Source organism: Arachis hypogaea, chromosome 12, assembly GCF_003086295.3.
Source record: "Arachis hypogaea cultivar Tifrunner chromosome 12, arahy.Tifrunner.gnm2.J5K5, whole genome shotgun sequence".
NCBI lineage: Eukaryota > Viridiplantae > Streptophyta > Magnoliopsida > Fabales > Fabaceae > Arachis > Arachis hypogaea.
Window position 1 is genome coordinate 61283030 of NC_092047.1, and position 17700 is coordinate 61300729.

Below are 17700 nucleotides of genomic sequence, written 5' to 3' on the forward strand. Positions count from 1 at the left end.
CTCATTCTATTTATTCATTCATATCCTAACATCTCATCTCACATCTCTTCCATTCGTACAGTTGCATTTCTTCCTTTACATCACATTCTTTGTCTCCCCCTCTTTTCTTCCACTCACAAAGGGATCCCTATACTGTGGTATAAAGGATCCCTATTATTATTATCATTTTTCTGTCTATTCTTCCTTGTCATATGAGCAGGAGCAAGGATAAGAACATTCTTGTGGAAGCAGATCCAGAACCTGAAAGGACTCTGAAGAGAAAATTAAGAGAAGCTAAAATACAACAATCCAGAGATAACCTTTCAGAAATTTTCGAACAGGCAGAGGAGATGGCAGCCGAAAATAATAATAATGCAAGGAAGATGCTTGGTGACTTTACTGCACCTAATTCCAATTTACATGGAAGAAGCATCTCCATTCCTACCATTGGAGCAAACAACTTTGAGCTGAAACCTCAATTAGTTTCTCTGATGCAGCAGAACTGCAAGTTTCATGGACTTCCATCTGAAGATCCTTTTCAGTTCTTAACTGAATTCTTGCAGATATGTGATACTGTTAAGACTAATGGAGTAGATCCTGAAGTCTACAGGCTCATGCTTTTCCCTTTTGCTGTAAGAGACAGAGCTAGATTATGGTTGGATTCTCAACCTAAAGACAGCCTGAACTCTTGGGATAAACTGGTCACGGCTTTCTTAGCCAAGTACTTTCCTCCTCAAAAGCTGAGCAAGCTTAGAGCTGATGTTCAAACCTTCAGACAGAAAGAAGGTGAATCCCTCTATGAAGCTTAGGAAAGATACAAACAGTTGACCAAAAAGTGTCCTTCTGACATGCTTTCAGAATGGACCATCCTGGATATATTCTATGATGGTTTATCTGAGCTATCAAAGATGTCACTGGACACTTCTGCAGGTGGATCCATTCACCTAAAGAAAACGCCTGCAGAAGCTCAAGAACTCATTGACATGGTTGCTAATAACCAGTTCATGTACACTTCTGAAAGGAATCCTGTGAGTAATGGGACGCCTATGAAGAAGGGAGTTCTTGAGGTTGATACTCTGAATGCCATATTGGCTCAGAATAAAATATTGACTCAGCAAGTCAATATGATTTCTCAGAGTCTGCATGGAATGCAAGCTGCATCCAACAGTACTCAAGAGGCATCTTCTGAAGAAGAAGCCTATGATCCTGAGAACCCTGCAATAGCAGAGGTAAATTACTTAGGTGAACCTTATGGAAACACCTATAACTCAACATGGAGAAATCATCCAAATTTCTCATGGAAGGATCAAAAGCCCCAATAAGGCTTTAATAATGGTGGAAGAAACAGGTTTAGCAATAGCAAGCCTTTTCCATCATCAACTCAGCAACAGACAGAGAACTCTGAACAAAATGCTTCTAATTTAGCAAATCTAGTCTCTGATCTATCTAAGGCCACTGTAAGTTTCATGAATGAAACAAGGTCTTCCATTAGAAATCTGGAAGCACAAGTGGGCCAACTGAGTAAAAGGATCACTGAAATCCCTCCTAGTACTCTCCCAAGCAATACAGAAGAGAACCCAAAAGGAGAGTGCAAGGCCATTGACATAAGCGCCATGGCCGAACCTGTGAGGAGAGGAGAGAACGTGAATCCCAAGGAGGAAGACCTCCTGGGACGTCCAGTGATCAATAAGGAGCTTCCCTCTGAGGAACCAAAGGATTCTGAGGCTCATCTAGAGACCATAGAGATCCCATTGAACCTCCTTATGCCCTTCATGAGCTCTGATGAGTATTCCTCTTCTGAAGAGAATGAGGATGTTACTGAAGAGCAAACTGCCAAGTTTCTTGGTGCAATCATGAAGCTGAATGCCAAATTATTTGGCAGTGACACTTGGGAAGTTGAACCTCCCTTGTTTATCAATGAACTAAGTGATCTAGATCAACTGACATTGCCTCAGAAGAGACAGGATCCTGGAAAGTTCATAATCCCTTGTACCATAGGCACCATGATCTTTAAGGCTCTGTGTGACCTTGGTTCAGGAATAAACCTCATGCCCCTCTCTGTAATAGAGAAACTGGGAATCTATGGGGTGCAAGCTGCTAAAATCTCACTAGAGATGGCAGACAGCTCAAGAAGACAGGCTTATGGACAAGTAGAAGATGTATTAGTAAAGGTTGAAGGCCTTTACATACCTACTGATTTTATAGTCCTGAATACTGGAAAGGAAGAGGATGAATCCATCATCCTAGGAAGACCTTTCCTGGCCACAGCAAAAGCTGTGATTGATGTTGACAGAGGTGAAATAGTCCTTCAATGGAATGAGAACTCCCTTGTATTCAAAACTCAAGGATCTCCCTCTGCAACCATGGAGAGGAAGCTTGAAAAGCTTCTCTCAAAGCAGAGTCAACCAGAGCCCCCACAGTCAAACTCTAAGTTTGGTGTTGGGAGGCCACAACCAAACTCTAAGTTTGGTGTTGAACTCCCATATCCAAACTTTAAGTTTGGTGTTGGAGAGTCTCAACAAAGCTCTGCACATCTGTGAGGCTCCATGAGAGCTCACTGTCAAGCTATTGACATTAAAGAAGCGCTTTTTGGGAGGCAACCCAATGTTTATCTAATTCTTATTTTTTATTGTTTTTCATGTTTTCTTAGGTTCATGATCATGTGGAGTCACAAAATAAATATAAAAATTGAAAACGGAATCAAAAACAGCAGAAGAAAAATCACACCCTGGAGGAGCATCTGTCTGGCGTTCAAACACCAGAACAGAGCATAGTTCTGGCGCTGAACGCCCAGAATGGGAGCATCCTGGCGCTGAACGCCCAGAACAAGCATGGTTCTGGCGTTCAACGCCAGAAATGGCAGCAAAGGGGCGTTGAACGCCCAAAATGGGCACCAACCTGGCGCTGAACGCCCAGAGTTGTGTGCAAGGGCATTTTGCATGCTTAAATTGGTGCAGGGATGTAATTGCCTTGACACCCCAAGATCTGTGGACCCCACAGGATCCCCACCTACCTTCACTCACTCTCTTCTGTCTTCTCAATCATCCTCTATTCCCAATAAACACTCATCCCTTCTGTCTTCCATTTACCACTCACACCCATACACCCACTTACCTTCAAAAATTCAACATCTCTTCCCCACCCAATCCCACCCATATGGCCGAATACACACAGCCATCCATCTCCTCCATATCCTCTTCTTCTTCTATTCTTTCTTCTTTTGCTCGAGGGCGAGCAACATTCTAAGTTTGGTGTGGTAAAAGCATAGCTTTTCTGTTTTTTCCATAACCATTGATGGAACCTAAGGCCAGAGAAACCTCTAGAAAGAGGAAAGGGAAGACAAAAGCTTCCATCAAGGGTCTATAGCTCAGTGGTAGAACATTTGACTGCAGATCAAAAGATCCCTGAGATACCTCAGGGGATACATTTTCTTCCACACAATTATTGGAAGCAACTAAGGGTGGAACATCAAGAGCACTCCATCATCCTTCATGAAATCAGAGAAGATCTAAAAGCAATGAAGGAGGAGCAGCAAAGACAAGGAAGAGACATAGAAGAGCTCAAGGACATCACTAAGGTGGACTCATTCCTTGTTCTTACTTTCTCTGTTTTTTATTTTCTATGTTATATGCTTATCTATGTTTGTGTCTTCATTACATGATCATTAGTAGTAGTAACTATGTCTTAAAGTTATAAATGTCCTATGAATCCATCACCTCTCTTAAATGAAAAATGTTTTAAATCAAAAGAACAAGAAGTACATGAGTTTCGAATTTATCCTTGAACTTAGTTTAATTATATTGATGTGGTGACAATGCTTCTTGTTTTCTGAATGAATGCTTGAACAGTGCATATGTCTTTTGAAGTTGTTGTTTAAGAATGTTAAATATGTTGGCTCTTGAAAGAATGATGACTAGGAGACATGTTATTTGATAATCTGAAAAATCATAAAAATGATTCTTGAAGCAAGAAAAAGCAGCAAAGAACAAAGCTTGCAGAAGAAAAAAAAAAGAAGAAAAAAATAGGCGAAAAAAAAATAGAAAGAAAATAGAAAGAAAAAGAAAAAGCAAGCAGAAAAAGCCAATAACCCTTAAAACCAAAAGGCAAGGGCAAATAAAAAGGATCCCAAGGCTTTGAGCATCAATGGATAGGAGGACCTAAAGGAATAAAATCTTGGTCTAAGCAGCTAAACCAAGCTGTCCCTAACCATGTGCTTGTGGCGTGTAGGTGTCAAGTAAAAGCTTGAGACTGAGCGGTTAAAGTCAAGGTCCAAAGCAAAAAAAAAAAAAAAGAGTGTGCTTAGGAACCCTGGACACCTCTAATTGGGGACTTTAGCAAAGCTGAGTCACAATCTGAAAGGGTTCACCCAATTATGTGTCTGTGGCATTTATGTATCCGGTGGTAATACTGGAAAACAAAGTGCTTAGGGCCACGGCCAAGACTCATAAAGAAGCTGTGTTCAAGAATCATCATACTGAACTAGGAGAGTCAATAACACTATTCGAAATCTGAAGTTCCTATAGATGCCAATCATTCTGAACCTCAATGGATAAAGTGAGATGCCAAAACTATTCAAGAGGCAAAAAGCTATAAGTCCCGCTCATATGATTAAAGCTCTGTTTCATTGATAGTTTGGAATTTATAGTATATTCTCTTCTTTTTATCCTATTTGATTTTCAGTTGCTTGGGGACAAGCAACAATTTAAGTTTGGTGTTGTGATGAGCGGATAATTTATACGCTTTTTGGCAATGTTTTTAGTGTGTTTTTAGTAGGATCTAGTTACTTTTAGGGATGTTTTTATTAGTTTTTATGTTAAATTCACATTTCTGGACTTTACTATGAGTTTGTGTGTTTTTCTGTGATTTCAGGTATTTTCTGGCTGAAATTGAGGGACTTGAGCAGAAATCAGATTCAGAGGTTGAAAAAGGACTGCTGATGCTGTTGGATTCTGATCTCCCTGCACTCAAAGTGGATTTTCTGGAGCTACAGAACTCGAAATGGCGCGCTTCCAATTGCGTTGGAAAGTAGACATCCAGGGCTTTCCAGCAATATATAATAGTCCATACTTTGGCCAAGAATTGACGACGTAAACTGGCGTTCAACGCCAGCCTTCTGCCCAAATCTGGCGTCCAGCGCCAGAAAAGGATCCAAAACCAGAGTTGAACGCCCAAACTGGCACAGAAACTGGCGTTCAACTCCACAAATGACCTCTGCACGTGCTACACTTAAGCTCAGCCCAAACACACACCAAGTGGGCCCCGGAAGTGGATTTATGCATCAATTACTTACTCATGTAAACCCTAGTGACTAGTTTATTATAAATAGGACCTTTTACTATTGTATTAGGTATCTTTTGATCATCTTAGGATCTGAGGATCATCTTTGAACGCATTGTTCTTAGATCAGAGGGGCTGGCCATCTCGGCCATGCCTGGACCTTCACTTATGTATTTTTAACGGTAGAGTTTCTACACTCCATAGATTAAGATGTGGAGCTCTGCTGTTCCTCAAAGATTAATGCAAAGTACTACTATTTTCTATTCAAATCTTCTTATTTCTCTTCTAAGATATCCATTCGCACCCAAGAACATGATGAAGGTGATGATTATGTGTGACGCTCATCATCCTTCTCCCTTATGAACGCGTGCCTGACAAACACTTCTGTTCTACATGAATTAAGCTAGAATGAGTATCTCTTAGATCTCCTAACCAGAATCTTCGTGGCGTAAGCTAGAATGATGGCGGCATTCAAGAGAATCCGGAAGGTCTAAACCTTGTCTGTGGTATTCCGAGTAGGATTCAATGATTGAATGAGTGTGACGAGCTCCTAACTCGCGATTGCAGGGCGTTAGTGACAGACGCAAAAGGATAGTAAATCCTATCCCAGCATGATCGAGAACCAACAGATGAATAGCCGTGCCGTGACAGGGTGCGTGAGCATATTATTCACTGAGAGGATAAGATGAAGCCATTGACAAGGGTGATGCCTCCAGACGATTAGCCGTGCCGTGATAGGGCATTGGATCATTTTCCCGAGAGATGACCGAAAGTAGCCATTGACAGTGGTGATGTATCACATAAAGCCAGCCATGGAAAGGAGTAAGACTGACTGGATGAAGATAGCAGGAAAGCAGAGGTTCAGAGGAACAAAAAGCATCTCCATTCGCTTATCTGAAATTCCTACCAATGAATCACATAAGTATCTCTATCCTTACTTTATGTTTTATTTACATAATATATTGTAGCCCATATGAGTCAACTTGACTGAGATTTACAAGGTGACCATAGCTTGCTTCATGCCAACAATCTCCGTGGGATTCGACTCTTACTCACGTAAGGTATTACTTGGACGACCCAGTGCACTTGCTGGTTAGTTGAACGGAGTTGTGTCCACACATAGAGCCACAATGAGGATTCAATACAATTATATATTGTTAATCACACACAAGTACAAAGAACGTGGAACACAATTTCGTGCATCAGACCACTCTCAATTTCATGACTGAAACAAAGTCCTCCATTAGAAATTTAGAGGTACAAGTGGGTCAACTGAGTAAAAGAGTTACTGAACTTCCTCCTAGTACTCTCCCAAGCAATACAAAAGAGAATCTAAAGAGAGAGTGCAAGGCCATCAATACACCCAACATGGCCGAACTTGGAGAGGAGGAAGAGGCAGTGATTTCCACTGAGGAAGACCTCAATGGACGTCTACTAGCCACTAAGGAGTTCCCTATCGAGGAACCAAAGGAATCTGAGGCTCATACAGAAACTATAGGGTTTCCACTAAACTTACTGTTGCCATTCATAAGCTCTGATGAGTATTCTTCCTCTGAAGAGGATGAAGATATTATTGAAGAGTAAGTTGCTCAGTATCTAGGAGCAATCATGAAGTTGAATACCAAGTTATTTGGTAATGAGACTTGGGAGGATGAACCTCCATTGCTCATCAATGAACTAAATGCTTTGGTTCACCTGAAATTATCTCAGAAGAAACCGGATCCTGGAAAGTTCTTAATACCTTGTACCATAGGCACCATGACCTTTAAAAAGGCTCTGTGTGACCTTAGTTCAAGTATAAACCTCATGCCACTCTTTGTAATGGAGAAACTAGGGATCTTTGAGGTACAAGCTGCAAGAATCTCACTAGAGATGGCAGACAATTCAAGAAAACAGGCTTATGGACTTGTAGAGGATGTCTTAGTGAAAGTTGAAGACTTTTACATCCCTACTGATTTCATAATCCTGGACACTGGGAAGGATGAAGATGAATCCATCATCCTTGGAAGACCCTTCCTAGCCACAGCAAGAGCTGTGATTGATGTGGACAAAGAAGAGTTAGTCTTTCAATTGAATGAGGACTACCTTGTATTTAAGGCTCAAGGATCTTCTTCTGTAACCATGGAGAAGAAGTATGAAAAGCTTCTCTCAATACAGAGTCAAACAGAGTCCCCACACTCAACTTCTAAGTTTGGTGTTGGGAGGCCACCATTAAGCTCTGAGTCTCTGTGAAGCTCTCTAAGAGCTCACTGTCAAGCTATTGACATTAAAGAAGCGCTTATTGGGAGGCAACCCAATGTTATTTAATTATATTTATATTTGTTTTTCATTGTTATTTTATTTTTTCTTTAGAAAGATGATCATGTGAAGTCATAAAAACAGCTGCAGAATTAAAGCTAAATCGAAAACAACATCAAAAACAGCACACCCTGGAGTACAGGCCTACTGGCGTTTAAACGCCAGTAAGGATAGCAGAATGGGCAGCATTCTGGGCGTTTTTAACGGCAGAAAAGGGTGTTTGGTGTCTGGCTGGCGTTAAAGCTAGAATTGGCAGACAGACTGGCGATTAACGCCAGAAAGGGGCAGCAGACTGGCGTTTAATGCCAGGAAAGGTAGCAGAGCTGGAGTCTAACACCATAATTGGCACACAGAGGGCGTTTACAAGCTAGAATGGTGCAGGGAGCAGAATTCCTTGACACCTCAGGATCTATAAAGCCCACAGGATCCCCACCTATCTCACTTCTTCTTCTCTCCTCTTCACACCTTTCCATAACACTCTTCCCCAAATACCCTTGAACAATCACATCAATACCTCTTCCCCAAACACCTATCAAATCCTACCCTCTTCCCTATATTCTCTTCACCACTCACTTCCATCCATCATAAAACCCCACCTACCTCACCATTCAAATTCAAACTATTTCCCTCCCAAACCCACCCCTTCATAACCGAATTCCCTCTCTCTCTTACCTTATAAATACCCCTCCTTACAACCTTCAATTTCACACATCTTACACACTTACCCCCTTGGCCGAATTCACTACTCCCCTCCATCTCCTCCATCTCCTCCATTTCTTCTTCTTCTACTCTTTTCTTTTTTCTTTTGCTCGAGGACGAGCAAAACTTCTATGTTTGGTGGGAAAAAAAGCTTTGCTTTTTGTTTTTCCATAACCATCAATGGCACCTAAGGCCGGAGAAACCTCTAGAAAGAGGAAAGGGAAGGCAATTGCTTTCATCTCTGAGTCATGGGAGATGGAGAGATTCATCTCGAAGGTGCATCAAGACCACTTCTATGAAGTTGTGGCCAAGAAAAAGGTGATCCCTGAGGTCCCCTTCATGCTCAAAAAGAGTGAATATCCGGAGATTCGATGTGGAATTCGAAGAAGAGGTAGGGAAACTCTCACCAACCCCATCCAACAAGTCGGAATCTTAATGGTTCAAGAGTTCTATACTAATGCATGGATCACTAGGAACCATGACCAAAGTGTGAACCCGAACCCAAAGAATTGGCTCACAATGGTTGGGGGAAATACTTGAATTTCAGTCCAGAATCTGTAAGGTTGGCATTCAACTTGCCAATAATGAGAGGAGATCCTCATCCTTTCACTAGAAGAGTCAACTTTGATCAAAGGTTGGACCAAGTCCTCATGGATATCTGTGTGGAAGGAGTTCAATGGAAGAGAGACTCAAGAGGCAAGCCGGTTCAATTAAGAAGGCCTGACCTCAAACCCGTGGCTAGGGGATGGTTGGAGTTCATCCAACACACTATCATTCCTACTAGCAACTGGTCTGAAGTTACTGTGGACCGGGCTATCATGATCCATAGTATCATGATTAGAGAGGAAGTAGAAGTTCATGAGATCATATCTCTAGAACTATACAAGGTGGCTGACAAGCCTTCCACTTTGGCAAGGTTAGCCTTTTCTCATCTTATCTGTCACCTATGCAATTCAGCTGGAGTTGTCATAGAGGAAGACACCCTCATTGAAGGAGACAAGCCCATCACTAAGAAGAGGATGGAGCAAACAAGAGAGCCCACTCATGGACCTCAACAAGAGCATGAGGAAATTCCTCATCAAGAAATCCCTGAGATGCCTCAAGGGATGCAATTTCCTCCACAAAACTATTGGGGGAAAATCAACACCTCTTTAGGAGAATTAAGTTCCAACATGGAGCAACTAAGGATGGAGCACCAAGAGCACTCCATTATCCTTCATGAAATCAGAGAGGACCAAAAGGCCGTGAGAGAGGAGCAACAAAGGCAAGGAAGAGATATTGAGGAGCTCAAGCACTCCATAGGATCTTCAAGAGGAAGAACTAGCCGCCGTCACTAACGTGGACCCGTTCTTTAATTTCCTTGTTCTAATTTTTTTGTTTTTCAAATTTTATGCTTTATATTTTGTCTATGTTTGTGTCTTTATTACATGATCATTAGTGTCTAGTGTCTATGTCTTACAGCTATGAATCTTCCATGAATCTTTCACTTTCTTAAGTGAAAAATGTTTTCTGAAAAAGAAGAAGTACATGAATTTTGAATTCTATCTTGAAAATAGTTTAATTATTTTGATGTGGTGGCAATACTTTTTATTTTCTGAATGAATGCTTGAACAGTGCATATTTTTTATAGTGAAGTTTATGAATGTTAAAATTGTTGGCTCTTGAAAGAATAATAAAAAAAGAGAAATGTTATTGATAATCTGAAAAATCATAAAATTGATTCTTGAAGCAAGAAAAAGAAGTGAAGAACACAAAGCTTGTGAGAAAAAAATGGCGAAAAGAATAAAAGAAAAAGCAAGCAGAAAAAGCCAATAGCCCTTTAAACCAAAAGGCAAGGGTAAAAAGGATCCAAGGCTTTGAGCATTAATGGATAGGAGAGCCCAAAAGAAATAAAATCCTGGCCTAAGCGGCTAAATAAAACTGTCCCTAACCATGTGCTTGTGGCATGAAGGTGTCAAGTGAAAAGCTTGAGACTGAGCGGTTAAAGTTGTGGTCCAAAGCAAAAAGAGTGTGCTTAAGAGCTCTGGGCACCTCTAACTGGGGACTCTAGCAAAGCTGAGTCACAATCTGAAAAGGTTCACCCAGTTATGTGTCTGTGGCATTTATGTATGCAGTGGCAATACTGAAAAACAAAATGCTTAGGGTCACGGCCAAGACTCATAAAGTAGTTGTGTTCAAGAATCAACATACTGAACTAAGAGAATCAATAACACTATCTGAATTCTGAGTTCCTATGGATGCCAAAACTGTTCAGAAGCAAAAAGTTACTAGTCCCGCTCATCTAATTGAAACTAATTTTCATTGATAAGTTTGAGATTTATTGTATTTTCTCTTCTTTTTATCCTATTTTATTTTTAGTTGCTTGGGGACAAGCAACAATTTAAGTTTGGTGTTGTGATGAGCAGATAATTTATACCCTTTTTGGCATTATTTTTACATAGTTTTTAGTATATTTTAGTTACTTTTTATTATATTTTTATTAGTTTTTATTCAAAAATCACATTTCTGGACTTTACTATGAGTTTGTGTGTTTTTCTGTAATTTCAGGTATTTTTTGGCTGAAATTGAGGGACCTGAGCAAAAACCTGATTCAGAGGCTGAAAAAGAACTGCAGATGCTGTTGGATTCTGACCCTCCTGCACTCGAAGTGGATTTTCTGGAGCTACAGAAGCCCAATTGGCGCTTTCTTAATTGCGTTGGAAAGTAGACATCTTGGGCTTTCAAGAAATATATAGTAGTCCATACTTTGCCCGAGATTTGATGGTCCAAACTGGTGCTAAAAGCCAGCCAAGAACTTTCTGGCTTAAAACGCCAGAACTGGCACCAAAACTGGAGTAAAACGCCCAAACTGGCACCCAAGCTGGTGTTTAACTCCAAGAACAGCCTATGCACGTGTAAAGCTCAATGCTCAGCCCAAGCACACAACAAGTAGGCCCCAAAAGTGGATTTCTGCACTATCTGCACTTAGTTACTTATTTCCTGTAATCCCTAGTAACTAGTTTAGTATAAATAGCACTTTTTACTATTGTATTTGTATGAACTTTGAGAACTTATGCCATTATTCACATTTGGAGGCTGGCCTCACAGCCATGCCTAGACTATTTTCTCTTATGTATTTTCTACGGTGTAGTTTCTACACCCCATAGATTAAGGTGCGGAGCTCTGGTGTTCTTCATGAATTAATGCAAGTACTACTGTTTTTCTCTCAATTCACGCCTACTTCTTCTCCAAGATATACTCTCGTACTTGATTTAGTTAAGTCAAAATGAAGGGGTGACCCGTGACAATCACCCAATCTTCGTTACTCGCTTAGCCAAGATCCGCGTGCCTGACAACCACAAGCGATCTACATGATGTTCAACGTAGTCATTAGACGACAGCTGGAGTATATTCTCTTGGATATCTAATACACGGACCGAGTCTGTGAGATTAGTATCTTCGTGGTATAGGATAGAACCAATTGGCAACCATTTCTGAGATCTGGAAAGTCTAAACCTTGTTTGTGGTATTTCGAGTAGGATCTGGGAAGGGATGACTGTAACGAGCTTCAAACTTGCGAATGTTGGGTGCAGTGACAGTGTGCAAAAGGATAAGAGTCCTATTTCGACACTAGCGGGAACCGACAGATGATTAGCCGTGCGGTAGCTGTACTTGGTATTTTTCATCCAAGACGAGAAATCCGACAGTTGATTAGCCGTGCAAAGATCGTACCTGATATTTTTCATCTGAGAGGATCATACAGCTTGCCATGGAAGGGAGCACGCATGATTGGAAGAAGGCAATAGGAAAACAGAGGTTCAGAAGCAATAAAGCATCTCCAAACACTTATCTGAAATTCCAACCAATGAATTACATAAGTATCTCTATCTTATTCTATATTTTATTTATCTTTTAATTATCAAAGCCTCATAACCATTTGAATCTGCCTGACTAAGATTTACAAGATGAACATAGCTTATTTCAAGTCGACAATCTCCGTGGGATCGACCTTACTCACGTAAGGTATTACTTGGACGACCCAGTGTACTTACTGGTTAGTTGTGCGAAGTTATGAAAAGTGTGAATCATAATTTCGTGCACCAAGTTTTTAGCGCCGTTGCCGGGGATTGTTCGAGTTTGGACAACTGACGGTTCATCTTGTTGCTTAGATTAGGTAATTTTATTTTATGTTTAAGCTTTTTATTTTAATTTTCCAAAAAAAAAAACAAAAAAAATTTGTGTTTTCGAAAATAAATCTGTTCTTCAGAATTTTTAAGAATGAATTCTAGAGCTTCATGAGATATGTTGGAACCTGGCTGGCTGTTAAGCCATGTCTAATATTTTGGACTGAGGTTTCCACTTTCCATTGTAAAGAGGACATGCTTGTATGTGTTATGTTAAAGCTTGGCTGGCCATCTGGCCATGTATAATTCTTTTGGACCGGAGCTTTAGAGTAACATTGCATGAGCCTTTGGATTCTCAATTAAAATTCTGTGCTGAAGCTTGGCTGGCCATTCGCCATGTCTAATCTTTTGGACCGAAGCTTTAGACTAACATTACTGGAATCCTGGAATTCTTATTAAAAATTTTGAATTTCTTTATTTTCTTTTTCAAAAATATTTTTCAAAAATACAAAAAATTTAATAAAATCATAAAAACCAAAAATTTTGTGTTTCTTGTTTGAGTCTTGTGTCAAATTTTAAGTTTGGTGTCAATTGCATGTTTTAATTTTTCTTTAATTTTCGAAAACTCATGCATTATGTTCTTCATTGATCTTCAAGTTGTTCTTGATGATATTTCTTTTTTGATCTTTAACTTTTCTTGTTTTGTGTCTTTTCTTGTTTTTCATATGCATTTTTGAATTCATAATGTCTAAACATTAAAAATTTTTAAGTTTAGTGTCTTGCATGTGTTTCTTTTCTTAAAAATTTTCAAAAATATGTTCTTGATGTTCATCATGATCTTCAAAGTGTTCTTGGTGTTCATCTTGACAATCAAAGTGTTCTTGCATGCATTATTTGTATTGATATTAAATTCTCATGTCTTGTGTCTTTTTGTTGTTTTTCTCTTTCTTCATTAATTCAAAAAATAAAAAAAATCTTTCCCTTACTTTGCTCATAAATTTCGAAATTTTGGGTTGACTTGGTAAAAACTTTTCAAAATTTAGTTGTTTCTTGTTAGTCAAGTCATAATTTCAAATTAAAAATTCTATCTTTCCAAATCTTTTTTCAAAAATAAAATCTTTTTCATTTTTCTTTCATGTTTTCGAAAATCTCAAAATTATTTTTCAAAATCTTTTTCTTAATTTTCCTTCATATTTTCGAAATTATTGCTAACATTTAATGTTTTGATTCAAAAATTTCAAGTTTGTTACTTTCTTGTTAAGAAAGGTTCAATCTTTAAATTCTAGAATCATATCTTTTAGTTTCTTGTTAGTCAAGTCATCAACTTTAATTTAAAAAAAAAATCAAATCTTTTTAATTTCTTTTTCAAATCTTTTTCAAAATAAATTTCAATCATATCTTTTTCAAAATTTTAATTTCAAAATCTTTTTCTAACATCTTATCTTTTCAAAATTTATTTTCAATTTTTTTAAATTAACTACTTGACTTTTTGTTTGATTTTAAAAGTTTACTACTTCTTATCTTTTTCAAAACCACCTAACGACTCTTCTCTCTCTAATTTTCAAAAATCACTAACCACTTTTTCAAAATTCTTTTTCATTAACTAATTGTTTTAAATTTTAATTTAATTTTATTTTTTTTAATATTTTTGAATTCTAACTCATAATTAAAATAAAAACAAAAATATTTCTTTTCTTTTCTTTTAATTAACTTTCGAATTTCCTCCCTCTCTCATCTCTTTCTATTTATTTCTTTAATTACTAACACTTCTCTTCTTCTTAAAATTCGAACCCTCTCCCTCTCTCTGTTTTCGAATTCTCTTTATTCTCTCCCTACCTCATTCTTCTATTCTTCTTTTCATCTACTCACATAATGGAATCTCTATACTGTGACATAAGGGATTCTTCTTCTTTTTTATTCTCTTATTTTTCATATGAGCAGGAACAAGGATAAGAATATTCTTGTTGAAGTTGATCCTGAACCTGAAAGGACTCTGAAGAGGAAGCTAAGAGAAGCTAAAGCACAACACCCTGGAGAGGACCTTATAGAAATTTTCGAAAAAGAAGAGGATATGGCAGCCAAAAATAACAACAATGGTGGAGATGTAAGGAAGGTTCTTGGTGACTTTACTGCACCAACTTCCGACTTCTATGGAAGAAGCATCTCAATTTCTGCAATTGGAGCAAACAACTTTGAGCTAAAGCCTCAATTAGTTTCTCTAATGCAGCAAAATTGCAAGTTTCATGGACTTCCATTAGAAGATCCTCATCAATTCTTAGCTGAATTCTTGCAAATCTGTGACACTGTTAAGACCAATGGGGTTAATCTCGAGGTCTATAGACTTATGTTTTTCCCTTTTGCTGTAAGAGACAGAGCTAGGACATGGTTGGACTCACCCTAAAGAAAGCCTAAACTCTTAGGAAAAGTTGGTCAATGCTTTCTTGGCCAAATTCTTTCCACCTCAAAAGTTGAGCAAGCTTAGAGTAGAAGTCAAAACCTTCAAATAGAAGGAAGGTGAATCCCTCTATAAAGCTTGGGAAAGATACAAGCAATTAATCAGAAGATGTCCTTCTGACATGCTTTTAGAATGGAGCATCTTATGTATATTCTTTGATGGTCTGTCTGAATTATCCAAGATGTCATTGGACCACTCTGCTGGTGGATCTCTTCATCTAAAGAAGATGCCTATAGAAGCCCAGGAACTTATTGAGTTGGTTGCAAATAACCAGTTCATGTACACTTCAGAAAGAAATCCTGTGAATTATGGGATGACTCAGAAGAAAGGAGTTCTTGAGTTTGATATTCTGAATGCCATATTGGCTCAGAACAAAATATTGACTCATCAAGTCAATATGATTACTCAGAATCTGACTGGAATGCAAGCTGCATCCGGCAGTACTAAAGAAGCTTCCTCTGAAGGAGAAGCCTATGACCCTGAGAATCCTACAATGGAAGAGGTGAATTACATGGGAGAATCCTATGGAAACACTTACAATCCTTCATGGAGGAATCATCCTAATTTCTCATAGAGAGATCAGCAGAAGCCTAATCAAGGCTTCAATAATAACAATGGTGGGATAACTCAGTTTGGCAATAGCAAGCCTTTTCCATCATCTTCTGAGCAACAGACAGAGAATTCTAAGCAGAGCCTCTCTGACTTAGCAACCATAGTCTCTGATCTATCTAGGACCACTCTCAATTTCATGACTGAAACAAGGTCCTCCATTAGAAATTTGGAGGCACAAGTGGGTCAACTGAGTAAAAGAGTTACTGAACTTCCTCCTGTTACTCTCCCAAGCAATATAGAAGAGAATCCAAAGAGAGAGTGCAAGGCCATCAATACACCCAACATGGCCGAACCTGGAGAGGAGGAAAAGGCAGTGATTTCCACTGAGGAAGACCTCAATGGACGTCTACTAACCACTAAGGAGTTCCCTATGGAGGAACCAAAGGAATCTGAGGCTCATACAGAGACCATAGAGATTCCACTAAACTTACTGTTGCCATTCATGAGCTCTGATGAGTATTCTTCCCTTGAAGAGGATGAAGATATTATTGAAGAGCAAGTTGCTCAGTATCTAGGAGCAATCATGAAGCTGAATGCCAAGTTATTTGGTAATGAGACTTGGGAGGATGAACCTCCATTGCTCATCAATGAACTAAATACTTTGGTTCAACTGAAATTACCTCAGAAGAAACTGGATCCCGGAAGGTTCTTAATACCTTGTACCAAAGGCACCATGACCTTTAAAAAGGCTCTGTGTGACCTTGGTTCAAGTATAAACCTTAGGCCACTCTCTATAATGGAGAAACTAGGGATCTTTGAGGTACAAGCTACAAGAATCTCACTAGAGATGGCAAACAATTCAAGGAAATAGGCTTATGGACTTGTAGAGGATGTCTTAGTGAAGGTTGAAGGCTTTTACATCCCTACTGATTTCATAATCTTAGACACTGGGAAGGATAAAGATGAATCCATCATCCTTAGAAGACCCTTCCTAGCCACAGCAAGAGCTGTGATTGATATAGACAGAGGAGAGTTAGTTCTTCAATTGAATGAGGACTACCTTGTGTTTAAGGCTCAAAGATCTTCTTCTGTAACCAAGGAGAAGAAGCATGAAAAGCTTCTCTCAATATAGAGTCAAACAGAACCCCCACACTCCACTTCTAAGTTTGGTGTTGGGAGGCCACTATTAAGCTCTGAGTCTCTGTGAAGCTCTCTAAGAGCTCACTATCAAGCTATTGACATTAAAGAAGCGCTTATTAGGAGGCAACCCAATGTTATTTAATTATATTTATATTTGTTTTCCATTGTTATTTTATGTTTTCTTTAGAAAGATGATCATGTGAAGTCATAAAAACAGCTGCAGAATTAAAGCAAAATAAAAAACAGCATCAAAAATAGCACACCCTGTAGTACAGGCCTACTAGCGTTTAAACGCCAGTAAGGATAGTAGAATGGGCATTTAACGCCCAGTCTGGCAGCATTATGGGCATTAAACGCCAGAATTGGCAGATAGATTGGCGATTAACGCCAGAAAAGGGCAGCAGACTGGCGTTTAACGCCAGGAAAGGTAGCAGAGCTGGCGTTTAACACCAGAATTGGCACACAGAGGGCGTTTACACGCCAGAATGGTGTAGGGAGCAGAATTCCTTGACACCTCAGGATCTGTGAACCCTACAGGATCCCCACCTTCCCCACTTCTTCTTTTCTCCTCTTCACACCTTTCCATAACACTCTTCCCCAAATACCCTTGACCAATCACATCAATACCTCTTCCCCAAACACCTATCAAATCCTACCCTCTTCCTCAAATTCTTTTCACCACTCACTTCCATCCATCATAAAACCCCACTTACCACACCATTCAAATTCAAACCATTTCCCTTCCAAACCCACCCCTTCATAACCGAATTCCCTCTCTCTCTTACCCTATAAATACCCCTCCTTACAACCTTCAATTTCACACATCTTACACACTTACCCCCTTGGCCGAATTCACTACTCCCCTCCATCTCCTCCATTTCTTCTTCTTCTACTCTTTTCTCCGTGGCTAGGGGATGGTTGGAGTTCATCCAACGCACTATCATTCCTACTAGTAACCGGTCTGAACTTACTGTGGACCGGGCTATCATGATCCATAGTATCATGATTGGAGAGGAAGTAGAAGTTCATGAGATCATATCTCTAAAACTATACAAGGTGGCTGACAAGCCTTCCACTTTGGCAAGGTTAGCCTTTCCTCATCTCATCTGTCACCTATGCAATTCAGCTGGAGTTGTCATAGAGGAAGACACCCTCATTGAAGGAGACAAGCCCATCACTAAGAAGAGGATGGAGTAA

General features: G+C 39.3%; 2 non-coding genes across 2 annotated transcripts; both read right to left on the minus strand.

Moving 5' to 3' along the window:
• Nucleotides 1-725: 725 nt before the first annotated feature.
• LOC112731490 (small nucleolar RNA R71) lies at nucleotides 726-833 on the minus strand. Its single transcript, XR_003167264.1, has one exon. It is a non-coding gene; the product is annotated as a small nucleolar RNA R71 (small nucleolar RNA).
• Nucleotides 834-14830: 13997 nt separating this feature from the next.
• LOC112731593 (small nucleolar RNA R71) lies at nucleotides 14831-14938 on the minus strand. The gene has a single exon (XR_003167366.1). It is a non-coding gene; the product is annotated as a small nucleolar RNA R71 (small nucleolar RNA).
• Nucleotides 14939-17700: the final 2762 nt, after the last annotated feature.